Raw genomic sequence first — 15,555 nt, forward strand, 5'->3', positions numbered from 1 at the left:
TTGCCAGTGTGATAGTAGGTTAGGTTAGGGATAGGTGACCATGTCCCATGGTTGCACATCTCTGCTACTTCTTACTCCATTCCCAAGTCAAAGAGTAGGTAAGCTGTGTAAGGAGGGACATACAAGACTGCCTCCCTCTGATTCAGACCAATGGTCCATCAAGCTCAGACTGTTTATACTGACTGGCAGTGGCTGTCCATACAGAGGTCATCCTGGGACCACCTGTGTGCCAGAATGTGCTGAAGTCTCTGATGTTTGTTTATGCTGGCAAGGGGGCTTAAAGAGCCCCTTGTCTGAGTCTTACTTTGTATGGGAATGAATCTGTAGTACAGAGCTGCCATTGCTCCCTCTCACTCACTTTGGACACCCAATCCCTGCTGAAACAAGAAAAAAAAACCATTTGCCCATCAAGAGATCCTTGCCATTTTTTGCTGCATGCACAGGCAGGGTCTTCCTCCTTTGGCAGCCACAGTAATAATTAAAGGCCTTCTCATTTTGGCCTCTTCCTCCTCTGCCTCCTTTTAAACGACTTGTACTTGTCATTTCGGTTTAGAACAAAACTCAAAGTGTGTCTTTGGTGATGCAGGCTGACACCTTTGCTTTATGAATTCTTGTGCTTTACTATTGATTTTTCACTTTGGTTTTCAAAAATTCTACCTCTGGTGCCCTGGAGATCTCTCTGCTGCAGTAATAATGTATTGTCATTCTTAATATCTCAGATCCTTGACAGTATATTCATATTAAAAAAAAAAATCCTCCCCTAAAAATGAGGGGGGGGGGGAGTTGCATTTGAGCTATTCTGAACCCACAGGCTTGTTTTGTAGCCCATTGAAGCAAGGAAAAAAATCACAGCCAAGGCTAAATATTAGGATTGACAAGGTGGAACTCATCTTTTCGTGCCCGGGAACTGTTGTACAGTTTCTAGAAATATCACCTGCTCTTTAGAGATTGCTTCCTAGAAATGAATGGGCTGCAAGATGTCCAGAGTAATTCAATACTTCCTTTATTGGAGACACCACTCTGACTGATTATTAATCATTTATCAGCTTCTAATGTGTAGCAGTACTGATGCTTTTACCCATGTGATTACAACCTGTCAGGGTCTTCCTGCTTCCAGAGCCAGAATCACATGGGCCATTTTCAGATGGAGCCATCCTAGTACATACAGGGACTAGGAGGAGTTGGCACTTCTTAGTGTTGATCATGGAGGAGGTCACCATCCTTGGGCCCTGCCAGATTCAGACAGATGGATACAGATTCCTTGTCCCATGCATGGGCTTCCCCTACACCAGTGGTTCCCATATTTACCTGGGTCACGACACCTCTGCCGCTTCTTTTTCCTGGCTAAGCTAGGCACTGCCGTCTTGGATCTCTTGCGGTCCAAGATGGCAGCTCACAGGGGAACAAGTTGGAAGTGCCACCGGGGATGTCCTGAAGTGCCCCTGTGAATGTGAGCCCTAAGATGTCATGACACACACTTTGGGAACCCCTGCCCTACACCACAGTTTTTCCTGTCTCTTCCTGAGCTTCAGAAACAAAGATGACAGCAAATCAGAAGTTGCCATTCGAAGGCAGTGCCCTCCGCTATTAAATGGCAGTCTTCTCAACTTCTTTCCTGAAGACAAGACCTGACTTTTGGAATCAGGACTGATCCTGTTGATACACCAGGGAGTATAGCACTGCAAGTTCCACTGTAAGATTCCTCAGTTGTGTCCTGGCGGGTGCTGACGCAGCACCTATCCTGCCCAGCTACATCCTATGGCTACAGAATAGATGGTTCCACTACTAGTTCAGCAACTTCTGCAGTAGCGAAGCTTCAGGGGGCAGCATGATAAGTACTGCAGGCACTGCAATGCGCTTTGTAAGCAGCCCCTCCTACTCGCCGTTGGAGCCATTTCCGGAAGTGATGGCAATGCACGCTAGCGCATTGCATTACATTCAGCTCCTCTAATGACTAAATACTGGTGCTGGTAGACCCAAAAGAACGTCTTTTTGAGCTATAACCCTAAGAGGCTTGGAAACCACATGGTTTGACCGCACGAAGGTAAGAAATGCGATTTTGGCATGTTTTTTTTTTAAATATTAAAGGCATTTAAATGGTATCCACAGATTTTGGTGTCCACAAGTAGGCGGGGAGGGGGGATTTCCAGAACAAAACCCCTGCAGATACCGAGGTTGAATTCTAATGGTTTTAAATCTTGTTTGAGAGTCCCTTTGATGTAAAAGTGTATAGATGTTTCAAATCATTGAATGAAATACCTCCTGGGTGCAGGGGGAAGGAAAAACCACTCCCATGACAGCTTTCCACATCCAACATAGTTACTTCTGGCCCAAGGAATGCCACAATGCATTTGCTCCTCTTTTAAGACCATAGGCCTCTTTCTTGTATGTGATGCTATGTTCACTTCTGTAATTTAGTGGGTTTGAGCAGCTCACACTGCCCCTTGAACAGAAACTGGGAGCCCACACATTAGCAAAACGCCCAGATCTCTGAACATCAGATTATCCAAGTGGCTTTGGGTATCCTGCCGGTTTGCCAAATAAATGAAGCTGTGCAGTATTTAGAAGCATGCCTCAAAGGGACACTTGTATTATTCATAGATGACTAAAATGTAACTATGTACAGGACAAACTTGCTGCACTCCCAGCAGGTCTAGCAAGAAAAGACCAATGTCAAAGTATTTGTGTGTGTGTGTGTGTGTGTGAGAATTCCTTGTGACCCAGATTTTCTTTTCCTTTTAAAAAAAATTTATCAAAATATTTTAGCAAATTGAACTTCTCCTCTTAAGAACCTCCTCCTCTCCATGACTCCACAACATTATAGGATCAACAGTGGACATTTAGTGGCCGATCTGTGCATTTTTCTATCTGACAATGTCCTTCTAGTTTCACAGTTTGGCCTTTGTCTCCTGCTGATCTATTTTGAATCATCTGAAGCAGGAATAAATCTGTTACAATAATGACAACTTCTCCACCTCTCTTTCTTCCCTCTCTTTTATAATGCAAGGCTAAGTCTGTGCTCAGAGGTGTTGAAAAGTTTTCTTTAAAATATATATATATATATATATATATATATATATATATATATATATATATATATATATATAATGTATAAAAATATATATAATATTTTTTAAAGAAAACTTTTCAACACCTCTGAGCACAGACTTAGCCTTGCATTATAAAAGAGTATATATATACTCTGTGTGTGTGTGTGTGTGTGTGTGTGTGTGTGTGTGTGTGTGTGTGTGTGTGTGTGTGTATTTTAAATGAGAAGTTTGAAGTTGTAAGGAAACCCTGCTCACTGGACAGGCCTGCAATGCAGTAAATAATAACCCCAGAGGTAAAAGTCGAACTGTTCTGGAATAAAGGCTTTGGAGAGAGTGCTTTTTTTTGTTTCCCGAGTCTAGGGGAGAAAAGGTCCTTTATTCTTCAGTAACTTTTTCTGATTTTGTATCTGTGCTTGTCTGGTCAGAGGTAGCAAGGTCGTTCCTACTGTGCTGGGCCTAGGCTTTGTGCCTGCTTTGGCTGTGGTTCCTCTCCTTTCCCTGCTTTCTCTCCCTCCCTCTATCTCTTCTTTTCTTTTTTCTCCTGAGGTGCAGATGGCCACATTTGCAGGTTAACTGGAACAGCTGGAGGTACATTATTAGCTTCCTGCTGCTAACTCATATTTGCTTAGAATTTTTTTTTTTTAAACAGCAACATAATTTACAACTAGTCGGGCCACTGACAAAGCTGGCGTGTTCCAAATCCGTTTCAGATTTATGTAATGCTGTTGCTTATCAGTGAATGAAGTCATAATTATTGCTTTGTTCCATTAAAGAGCGTAAATATATAAACTGTTTTTACAAATTGCGGTGAATGTTTCCTCGAGGGAGCTCTAGACCGAATTCTAATGCTCCACATTTGTCTATAATGGCATTTTCTGAGGTATATAATAATGTTGATAAATTTTCCTGGAGCAAGTGACAGTTTGCAGCATTAATCTTGGAGTATGGGAAGTGTAAAAAAGAATATGTATGGCAGCTATTTCTGCTGTGCTGGTTTCACCAGGAAGAGCAAGGACTATTTGAGGTTAGATGTGATGCTCGTGGGACCAGGTTGGCTTACCTGTACGGCCATGTGGCTGTCTTCATGCTTAAATTGGGCTCTCAGCGGCAAGGCATGTAACATTAGCTTGTCAGTGAAGAAAGAACCCTGAACATACAGGCATCCCTGAGTATCCATGGGGACAGGGCCTAGGAGAAGGGGCTAAAGGGGGTAATTTATGCCCGGGCCCAGGGTGAAAAGGGGGGCCCAGGAGCCAAAGGAGGGAGCCCAGAAATTTCCTGAGATCTTACGTTTTCCTGTCTACTCAGACTTGTTGCCCGCACGGGATGCTGGGGACACTCCCATGACTGGGGATGCTGGAGACCCTACTGATGCCACATGGGTTGGTAGACCTGGGCTCCAAAGACTTTTCCAGTCTCTACCCTCCCCCCACCCTGTTTTGCCCCTCCCTGCCCTCATTCTGCTCACCCTCCCCCACTCTGTTTCACCCCTCCCCCTTTGCAAAGGGGCCCAAAAGAAACTTTGTACCCCCTGATAAAATTTCTCTCAGAGGCCCTGCATGGGGAATAGGTTCCAGCTGCCACCGCGGATACCAAAAACAGTGGATAGCAGCGAACCCTCCAAAAAGTAGTTCAAAACCCCCCACCGTCACGCAGGTGACTTACTACCTGTGATGCAGCCTTCCTCTTGCTGTTTCCTTTTGTCGCACTGGATCTTTGTTGTCTGTTAATGCTAGCAGGAAGTGAGTCGGAAGGCTGAAAAATAACACGACACTTATCATTGACTTTATGGAACTTAGTTTTCAGCCTCCAACTTGCTTCCTGTTAGCATTTGCAGACAGCAAAGAGCCAGTGAGACACAGGAGTCAGTAACAGGAAAGTCATTTGCACGATGGGGGAGGATTTTTGAACCATGGATAATTGAAACCCACGGATACGAAATCTGCGTATATAGGAGGATGCATGTATTTTATTTCCATACTGTTTTCACCCTTGGGATCAGAAGTTAGCACCCATGCACATGTAGCAGTTCTTCAGTGGGAGTGGAAGGCATTTCAGGAACCTCAGCACTTCCATTGTAGCACAGTGGTTTATTCCAGCCAGATGTGAGCTAGGAAATCCCATGCTTGGACACTCACCTGAGTCATAAACCCACTCTCTGCCTTCTTCACCTATAAAACAGTAACCTTACTTAGTTGTAACAATATTGAAAACTTTTACTAAAGGTTTTTACTAAACATGCTGTATGAATACCAGCTTGTATCCTAAGGAAACTAGTTATGACTAATGGTTGGAAACCTTCAGTCTCAAAAGACTATGGTATAAGCCTACAGCACCTGGCGTTCCCAGGTGGTCTCCCATCCAAGTACTAACCAGGCCTGACCCTGCTTAGCTTCTGAGTTCAGATGAGATCGGGCATCTTCAGGGTAACAGTTGCTGCCAAGTACTGTTGGAATCAGTGAGACAAGTCAGTTGTGACTGACTTCAAGGATTTATCTATACCTAACTTCCTTAGGATACAAACCCCACTATCCGTTATTATCAGTGAAGGGGAGAGTAGCTATAATAATATAAAACCAATGTTTAAAACCAATGTTATGGTGATGTTTCAGTAGGACCATGATCCTGTGAACATATGAAATGACCTCATATTCGGTCAGAGCATTCATTCATTTATAATAAATAATTTTCTTTGTTTCTACTCCACCTTTCCCCCACTAACATGGGAACCCAACCATTGCAGTATTGCATGAACCAGCCTTGCAGTTGCTCTTTAGAGTTTAAAGAAGATCTTTCCCAGCCCTTTGTGTAGCCTTCTGTGTGCAAAGCAGGTGCTCTACCACTCAGCTGTGACCCCTTTCCATAGATCTCTAAGCTAGCATATCTTCCAGCCTTGCTGTCTCACGCCTGTGTCATGCGGGTGTTGTACCTGATACATGCGTACAGGCACATGCGTATCAGGTTCATGCATGTTGTACCTGATACATGCGTGTTGAACCACATTTTTTGTACATTCAGGTGTGTGATCCCATATATGCATGCATGCTGTGGCGTTTGCTCAGCAGAGTTTGTCTACCCTCCCCCTGAAAGAAAGTGCAAATTTTCAGCATCAAACTCTAAAATTTTGCTGAAATTACCAGATTAAAGAAGTTGTGGAATAGGACAAGGGTTAAGAGTACACAACATAAATGCAATAGAACAGGGGTGTCAAACATGAGGCCTGTGGGCCAAATGCAACCCCCGGAAGCCATTTATCCAGCCCCCCATTTATTTATTAGGCGCTCTCAGCTTGATAATTGGGCTCTCTCGTATCTTGATAACATGAACAACATTTGCACATGTTCTCTTCTGTCACTTGCAGGTAATGAGTTTCTATGTGAGAACAAAGTGCTTATTTCTGACCCTCATCTGCTTAATGATGTCACTTCTGGCCCTTCAGCAGGCGCATGAATGTTGACTTCGGCCCTCTGTATCAAACAGGTTTGGCATCCCTGCAATAGAATACACCTGTTCCTGGAAGCTTGGTGCTCAGCATGTAAAGTGCTACCTGAATATATTTACTGTTAATAAATGTAGGTTTATTGCCAAAGTCTTCACTGGAAAACTGAAAGTTTTGACAATTTTGTTTTCCTCCTGGAATTTGTTTGAGCTGCACATGCTGCCGCTGTGGTAGTGTACATTCATCACCATCAGCTGAAAACACTGAGGGCTGAATTTAGCCAAATACTTTATGGCTGCTGTAAGTGGATCCATCTTTCTCGACCACAAGAAGTTATTTGCGTAATGCTCTGCTAGGTGCCTTAAGTGTGCGTTTAATAAAACACATGTTCTGATAACCCCCAATAATATTCAGTCCAATAAACTAGAGTGCCAGGGAGAGATCTACCTAATGCAGTCATTACTGTGCAGATCACTTATATTTATTTGAAAAATACCCTTGTGCCAGTTCCTCACTCCCCATGCGCAACTTTTATTAAGATACTGGTTATGAGTCTGTTGAGATGCTCATCTTTATATATCCGTATAGATTGATTTAGATCTGTGTGTATATTATCTAACCTACTTCACAAGATTTCATTGCACTCTTAGTGTGACAAAGAAATTGAACCCAGAGCAGAGCTTTGTGGCAGGGTTGGGAATGTGAGTCAGATGACTTGAATCTGAGACGCAAAAACAAGTGTTTTTTGTTGACTTGTATACACTTGAGTCAGGCGTGTCAGTGACTCTGGCACTGACTCAAGTCAGAGGCCACTGATTCAGAAATGAATCCCCACGCAAGCAAACTTGAGTCTGTCTGTATCTGGGTATGCTGGCTTGCTTCTTTTGCAGTGCAACAGACCTCATGGGGCCATCATTCAGACCGGGCAAGCAGCAGGGAAGTTCCAGCCAGGAGGCAGGGAAAGGTTAATGTTTTGGTTTTGCAATGAACAGAAGGGGGAATGGGAGCAGTCTCTCTTGTCCATTTCTGAAGGAACTGATGATCATTGGATAAAGGTTTCCCTGGACAAGTGAGGGGAGAAGGTGGAGGGGGGAGGCAGTTCCTAGCCAAGGAAGAGAAACTCATGGCATGGTTCCAGCAAGCTCATTGAATGACTGGCCGCAATGGGACTACTTTTCAGTAGAATTGCAAAGGATTGAGTCATACCGGTAAGTCTCCCAGCTGCTGCTTATGACCTTCTTCCCTCTTGCCAATTCTGTCCCCGCTCTCACGCAGTCTGTCCCACCCCTCCTACATGTTTACAGATGGGATGGGGGCATCAAGGGAATGTTTAAAGAGAAACACACACCCCCCCCCACACACACACACACTGGCAGCAGCTCCGTCATTTTCCGTCGAGCTGTAGTTGACTTTTTATGGAAAAGACTTGGGGCTTGAGTCTTTTAGTCTCCAAAATGCTCTGGGCCACTCAGAAAGTCTACTCATTATGACTCATTTTTGAGTCAAGTTAAAGGGGATGGAAACCCGTGACTCAGCTCAACTCAAGCTGTGCTGTATTTGCCCATCTGACGGGCCTACACATAGAAGCAAGTTGCCTTCTATACAAGAAGCGAGTTGACTTGCTTCTTGAAGACTCTTACTGGGTTATGTGCTAATCTGTGTCACAGCTAGGTCGGGAAGAACCCAGACCATGCCCCAGTTGTTGGAGCCACTGTGAGCAGGGAGCTGGTGGTGCACGTTTGTCCCCTACCCTCTTGCTCAAACGGCATCCCTTCTATCTCCTTATCTTTTCCCACTTTTGTTAGGGTGGGAGGCTCAGTGCTGTCTTGTTGTCATAGACCTCAGACTTTGACTCTGTGCAAAAGAATCTGGTTTCTATGGGAATCATGGGAAATGCAGTTCCTGTGGTTCCCAGCATGGCAATTTGTGATGTGTGTGTTTACTTAATACTTAGCTCTACTGTGGCATTTAAGATTATACAATCAAAAACAGTTTGGTAGTTTTTCTCAGGATTCTGAGAGTGGTTTTTTTTTTTCTTTTCTATTCTTTTCCACTAATAGTCTTTTAATATATTTATCTCTTGTTGACAAAGCAATGAATGTTCTTAGACAAGCAATGAACAAGATCAGGCTGTTAAAAGTGTGACTGTGTGTTTTATTTCATCTTTAATCCATGGTAGATTATTGATTTTGTGCACAGGATCTGTGTTATAGTGGTTAACGGAGCTCAGTTCTTCATATCTTGTGGCTGCTGAAATGCCAAGAGGTGTTCTGTCCTTAAATATTGTTATATTAACATTTGGTACTCTTTTCTATATCATGTCAGCAACCAGCCAAGGCCCTATCTTCTCAGTCCCGCAAAAGGCATCCTACTAAGTCCTTTAGGGATCAGTCCTATCCAGCTTTTCAGTGCCAATGCAGCCCTGAGCTAAGGGAACAAATATTTCCTTATCTTGAGGAGGCCACCACTATGCCCCCACCCCCATCACAGGATGCAGGGCATTCGTATGGCTGCATAGGTGCTGGAAAGTTGGATAGCATTGGGCCCTTAGCAACAGAAGCAACTAATTCAACCCTCTTTTGCCAGAGAAATTGGCAAGTGGCAGGACAGATGGCATCCTTCAGAGGTCTCAGTTTGGTCCTGCCAGTGTTAACCTACGGATTGAGGTGACCAGATGCAAAGGGGAATGTGTATTTTGCATTTCTAATAACTGTGTAGGAGAGAAAGTATTGGCACAAGCAACTTTTCATGAAATGTTGAGGGGAGCTACAATTGCTTCTGCTAAACGCTGCTTGGTGATAGAGCTGAGCTGTTGAGTGGAACCAGGCAATGAGACCTAGAGAACAAATTAAGAATTCCAAGAGCTAAGCAAGGCTATCATTGCCCAGGTAAAGTCCCAGCATGACCTGGAAGCCATAAGAGAGCCCTTCATGTTTAGAGGAGCCAGGGGCCCAGCTTGTGTGAGTAGAGTCCCTGCAGTACCTAGGAACCCTAAGGAGTAGAGTAGGTGTGCCCAAAGTGTACATCATGATGCATTAGGGCATCATGGTGCACTCATAGGCGTGCCACAGGATGTCCCCAGTGGCTCCTCCTACCTGTTCTCCCGGGCACCATCATCTTGAATCTCATGAAATCTTGCAAGATTTGGGCACTGCCATCTTGGATCTCATGTGATGGCAGCGCCTGTCTGAGTTAGGAACAAAAGACTGAGAGGGGCAATGCGAACCAGATAAGCTGGGGAACTACTGGACTAGAGAGATGCTCCAACCTGTAGCCTTAGTGCCTCACCCCATAGAATAAGTGCACAGAGTGAAGGTTCTTTGTTCTAGATTCAGCAGCTTCTGACATGAGGCACAAGTGTTGCCAGTTCCTGCCCATGAATTTTCATGGTGGAGATATTAGCATCATGTTGGTCCGTCTAGCTCAGACCCTCATACGTGATTGGGTCTCCTTGTGTATTCAGCAGCTTCTACATTCTGTGAGGAATGCATTATGAATCCAGTTGCGCTTGTTTAGAGGACAGTGCGTATTTTCTCCGACACCTCCAAAGACTGAACAGTCCCTCTAGAGCTTCATCATTATGCAGATTAGTACGATTGGAGGTGCTCCCAAAGATGGCTCTCCAGGCAACATAAGGGCAGGAGGCAAGAAGTAGCAGCTAGTTCTGTGATTCTGCAGACAAGAATATCTCTTCTAGGTAAAGGGGAAAGAAGTGCAGCACAGATCAGGTGTTGAATTGGGGGGTGGGGATGGTTTTTTTTATCCAGAAGACAGGTGTGCCTGCCGGATTCACTTTGTGGGCTGCAAGGTTTGCAGGATGATGTCGCTGATCAAAGCCAGAGGCAGACCTTTTTCAAATATACTCTTTGTGTATTGAGGCCTTTTATGATTCATCAGTAAGGAAATACAAGCTAAGGGAGTGATTTGTTCCTAACAAGCTTATAAAATACTAGAGTCATTTGTGAGTTTATTGGAGTTCTGATTATAAACATTCCCTCATGCATACTTCTTTACGTCAAATTAACATTCAAAATACAAATACTGTTGCATTTGATTTGTTTTTTTAATTTTTTATTGATTTATTTTTGGTAGTCTCTTTCTAAATATTTAAGTCTGGTGCAACAAGAGATTGAAGGGTTTTTGATTAACTAAAAATACCTTGGAAGTATTTTCTCATTCAAACTGGGGGTGATTTTGCTCTGAGTGTTCTCCCCGTCAGCAACTGTTTCCACGTTCCAGCTTTTCATTCCTTGATGCAGGGTAAAATTTGTGGCCGGCTGATTACAAATGTTGAATTGCTTTGTTGCACCATGCTCCCTGCACATTGCTATGATGGACAGTTTTTCCTTGCCAATGGGAAAGATTTCTTTGCTTGTGTCTGTCATGCTTCAGGGCATCTTTGTCTTAATTATGCCATTGGGATACCTAGTGGAGAGCTAATAGGCCAGGGGTTTCCAAACCCTGGGGTTCCTGAGAAGCTTATCATGGGTTCTTCAGTGAGAATATTAGTAACCAGCAAACCATCTTCCCTGAAACACGACTTTTCCACCACTAGTGTTCACCTATAATCTAGAACTGTATAGGTGCCTTGAACACATGCTTGAGGACATTCTCAATTAGAGAGGTGGGGGGGGGGGGAGATTCAAGAAGCCTGGGCAACTCCTTATGTCAGAGATTTTCAACGTTTTTCTTACAGCACACTGACCTCTATGGTTATGTCTATGGTCTTCGCCTCTTGTGATGTCACTTTCAGTTTCCAGGAGACTCTTCCTGGTTCTGCAATTCATTTTCTAGAGCAACTGTCTATAGCAGTGGTTCTCACACTTTTAGCACTGGGACCCACTTTTTAGAATGAGAATCTGTTGGGACCCACCGGAAGTGATGTCATGACCGGAAGTGACGTCATCAAGCAGGAAAATTTTTAACAATCCTAGGCTGCAATCTAACCCACACTTACCCAGGAGTAAGTCTCATTTACTATCATTGTTCAAAGCATATACATAGTAGCCTGTTAAAAGTGCAGATCTGTAACATTTCCCCAAATGCAGTCACATATCATGGCAGAATCAAGTCTAATATATTAAAAATAAAATATTAAAATGAATGGGGACCCACCTGAAATTGGCTCACGACCCACTGTTTGAGAAACACTGGTGTATAGTAACAAATTGGCTGTCTTTCCTCTGCCAACTCCTTAGAGCCAGTGGACAAAGAGAGACAGATAATTCATTATTACAGACAGTTGCCCTAAAAACAGAGCCACATAACCCAGAAGAGCTTTTTTTCAGTGATTTTCAACTGCTGGACTCCAAATTCCCAGGGTACACCTATGGACCTTTTGCAGCACACCAATGTGCCACGGCGCACCAGTTGAAAATCGCTGCCTTGTGTGAACTGAGAATGCATCATCTCATTTGCCCTTTGGTCCTTTCTAAAAGCAAGCTTGGCTACCTGAGCCTCACCTGCTTAAATTCTGCCAAACCACTGCATGAAAGGCAAACCCACAACTTGAATAAGAAACATAATTAATTTTCAACCATAAAGTTGATCCAAAGCCAAATCATACTTTGAAAATCCAGCTCATTTTGTTGCCTTTTTTTAATGCAATATCTAGACAGATCAGACTCCCAGTGTTATCGTTTTTCATTAAAGTGATGTTTGTAACCACTATGGACAGCTTTCATATCCCTTGCAAACATAGAATAGTAAAATTGTCATAAGAATGAAGCCTGCATACAAGATTTTATTAACCAATCTTCAGCTCATAAAAGACATCAGTGTTGTGCCACCCTAGATCACAGAAATGTGTTTTGAAGGCAAAAATCATATTTCAGCTGCAAGAGAGTAGGCCATAGAATACGTGCAACAAGGTACCAATGGAAAATGGGACGCTTGCAAAAAAATGGTAGCTGGAAGTGGGGGCAACGCTATATGCTCTACATGGGGACTGCTTTCGACAAGTCTCTGGAACCTTCAGTTGGCATAAAATGTATCAGGCAAGCTGCTGATACAAGCATGAAAGTGTATCCCTAGGCACGTCTACACAAAAGTAAATGCCATTGACTTAGTGGGATTTCCTGTTAAGCATGAATAGGATTGCATCTTGAATCTTTGTTTATATCACACCAATGTTTATGCCATCTCCATTGCCTCCTGGTTTGTTTCCAGTCCCAGTTCAAAGTGCTGGCTTGATCCTTTAAAATACTGAAATGTGTGGGGCTTAGAACCAAAGTAGATTGGTCTTTAATTACGACCTTGCTCTGGTATAAAGGGACCTGATCTATGGCAGGGGGACAGGGGAAATGTCCTACCTATCCACATGCTGTCTGCAGAAACATGTCAGAACAGGAGCTGGTCACGCTGGTGGCAATCAGAGACCAACCCTTGACTTTGTGATGGCATCTCCTTTGTGGAATTCCTTCTCCAGAAGAGCTTATTTGGTGCCAATCTTTTTTGTCTTTGGAGCTTGATGACAAGACTGCCCTCCTCCTAGGACGTAGTGTTGGATAGTTCTTTACTTCCTGTCTATTTCAGTTTGCTTCTGTCTAGTTAAGGGGTGTCAAACATAAGTCCTGTGTGACCCCTGGAAGCTCTTCATTGGGTCCCTGTCATAATTTGACTCTCCCAGACAGTGGCAGACCTCCCCAGCCCTGCACCCCAGGGCAAAGGTCCTCGATGGTGCCCCCCATGGGATGTCACCTTCCCCATTGCGCAAATCCCCCCCCCCACGTACCTGGAGCGCACAGTACCTTGCACGACTCCAGGATGCACTGGGAAAACCAGAAGCATAGTTTCCAACCCCGTTGGGAGCCTCCCAGAGCTACCCTTTCAGCAATGCAGCTTTTGCTGAGGCATCAATTCTCAGAGCAGCTCTTGGCTGCTGAGCTGCAAAGTGATGTCCAAGCAGCAGCACTGTTGAAAAGGTGACTATACTCTCTGATATCTTGAAAATATAATCTAGATATTTATAATTAAATATAAATATGAGATATTTAATATTATATTAAATTAGATATAATATAATACTATCTATAATACTATAGTATTTATAATACTATAAATTTATAGTATTTATAATACTATAGATTTATAAATACTATAGTATTTATAATACTATATAAATACTAAATTAGATATAATATAATAGAATATCTGCTATTCTGTTGTTTGCAACTGTTCCTACTTGAGAACGAAGTGCTTATTTCTGGCCGTCATCTGTTTGATGATGTCATGTCCTGTTCAATGAAGTCACTTCTGGCCTTCAGCAGGCACCATGAATGCTATTCGACCCACTGTATGAAATGAGTATGACACCCCTGGTCTAAATTCTGTTCTTGTTTGTGTGTTGGGGAGAGGGGTTTGGGCTATAAATGCTGTCAATAAATACATTTTATTGAACCAAATGAACCAAATTTGGTACGCATAACATCAGATTTCTCAGCATACGTATTAAGTGTATCTGTGCTGTTTGTGTAAATGCTGATTGTTTCTAGGCAAATTCTGTGCAGGTATTAAAGGGTGGGAGGCACTTTGGCGTAGCAAAATCAGCCAAGCAAAAGGGTTCAGCCTCTACCTGGATAAATAAGTATAGATAGTTTTCTTTATGATATGTGACCGGATTATTTTCCAGTTGATTTCAGGCTCTGGCCCCAAGTGGCCAACAGATCAAAAAAAGATAAGGGTCAGTTACAAGGTTGAGCTCATTCTCTGTTGCTATAGTAACTGACCTCCAGCAACCCTCGGAGGACTACACCCAGTTCCCCAGGTGATGCTTCCGCTGTCCATGCCATCAATCCCAGGCTTTTCAAAACCCAGGCTCCTTAATTGTCAAGGTACTGTTCTCAAGAGTTGCTTTTGTCCCACTGGGCTCCCCTGGAAAGGCTACCCAGACTCATTTGTGATTTCCAAAGACACTTGGGTGAGAATGCCGGGGGTGGGGGGTAGGCAGGCTTCCATCTGTCCAGAAGAATGGGGGGGGGGAGGGAGAATCACTCTCTAGGGTGCAGAAAAATGGGGGGAGGGTGCAGCTTTTCTCCTGTATGCAAGTAGAGATCATATGAATGAGAAAGCTTGGCCGTATTTTGGAACTTGTGTAACAGATGGAGAGTGATCTGAGATCTTCATGCCCATGATGGTAATGTAAGGAAGGTTTCTTAAATGACACACAGAACTAATGACATTCTGACACAACAGCAGCGGTTAGATTCATCTAGGCAAAGGTTTGATTCCTTCCAGGGTCTTTTTGCTGATAGTTCTAAATGGTTCTTTGCCTGGAATTTGGTCCCGTTATCCTCTCTGCAGTGCTTAATGACAAATCAATACTGTAATTGTGTTGTCTGTCTGGAGTGTGAAACGAGTACTTTCCTCATTCAGGCATCTTCAGAGGGGCAGGCGTTTCTTTGTGATTTGAGTTGATTTCAGTCATTCCTACTACATCTGTAGAAACTCATGAATAAGATGCTACTTTGTGCATTGAGATTAGAAGGGATCTAATCTACTGTTTTTATTTACTGGATAATAATTTTTATTACAGTGGAGTTTGCCAATTTAATTTTTATTACTGGATGGGGGATGAAGTTCCTTTTTTTGCTGTACCCCTAGCAGTCACAAAATCAAATCATTTGTCCCCTTTCCTAATGGAGCTTCCATGTGTATTTTCTGGTGCCAATTAAGCTTCTACTTTCTGACACTTTTTGGGGTGTGGGTGGGTGGGAGATTTTAACAGACAAGATAACAGGACGAGATCTGGACTCTTTGAACAAAGGCTTATTTAACATTTGGTTGTACCGAATTTCAATGTAGGCACATAGTTAATGAAGGAATTTATGTGCCTCACTCCTACTACAAGCAAAGCTCGTCCAATTTTATTACCCTAATTTGCTGCAATAAAGCAGAAATGGACTGTTCTGGGAGGGAAATAGTGTGGGATTTGCATACTCGTGTCAAGAATGAGTGTCAGGTTGTCTTAAATGTCTTCACAGTAAGGCAGGATGCTATTTCTCCTCCCTCCCCCTCCTTAAGGGAAAATTCTGTTTTATTAAATCAAACTGGAGAAGGAAAACTGTT

General features: G+C 43.2%; 1 protein-coding gene and 1 pseudogene across 2 annotated transcripts in view; one reads left to right on the forward strand and one right to left on the reverse strand.

The window, feature by feature from the left end:
* Positions 1-15,555, forward strand: part of ZNF423 (zinc finger protein 423) — a 334,984-nt gene that overhangs the window by 269,892 nt on the left and 49,537 nt on the right. The window lies entirely within an intron of this gene.
* Positions 5,375-5,491, reverse strand: LOC136661003 (5S ribosomal RNA; annotated as a pseudogene).

This window comes from Tiliqua scincoides, chromosome 9, assembly GCF_035046505.1.
Source record: "Tiliqua scincoides isolate rTilSci1 chromosome 9, rTilSci1.hap2, whole genome shotgun sequence".
NCBI classification, from domain to species: Eukaryota; Metazoa; Chordata; class Lepidosauria; order Squamata; family Scincidae; genus Tiliqua; species Tiliqua scincoides.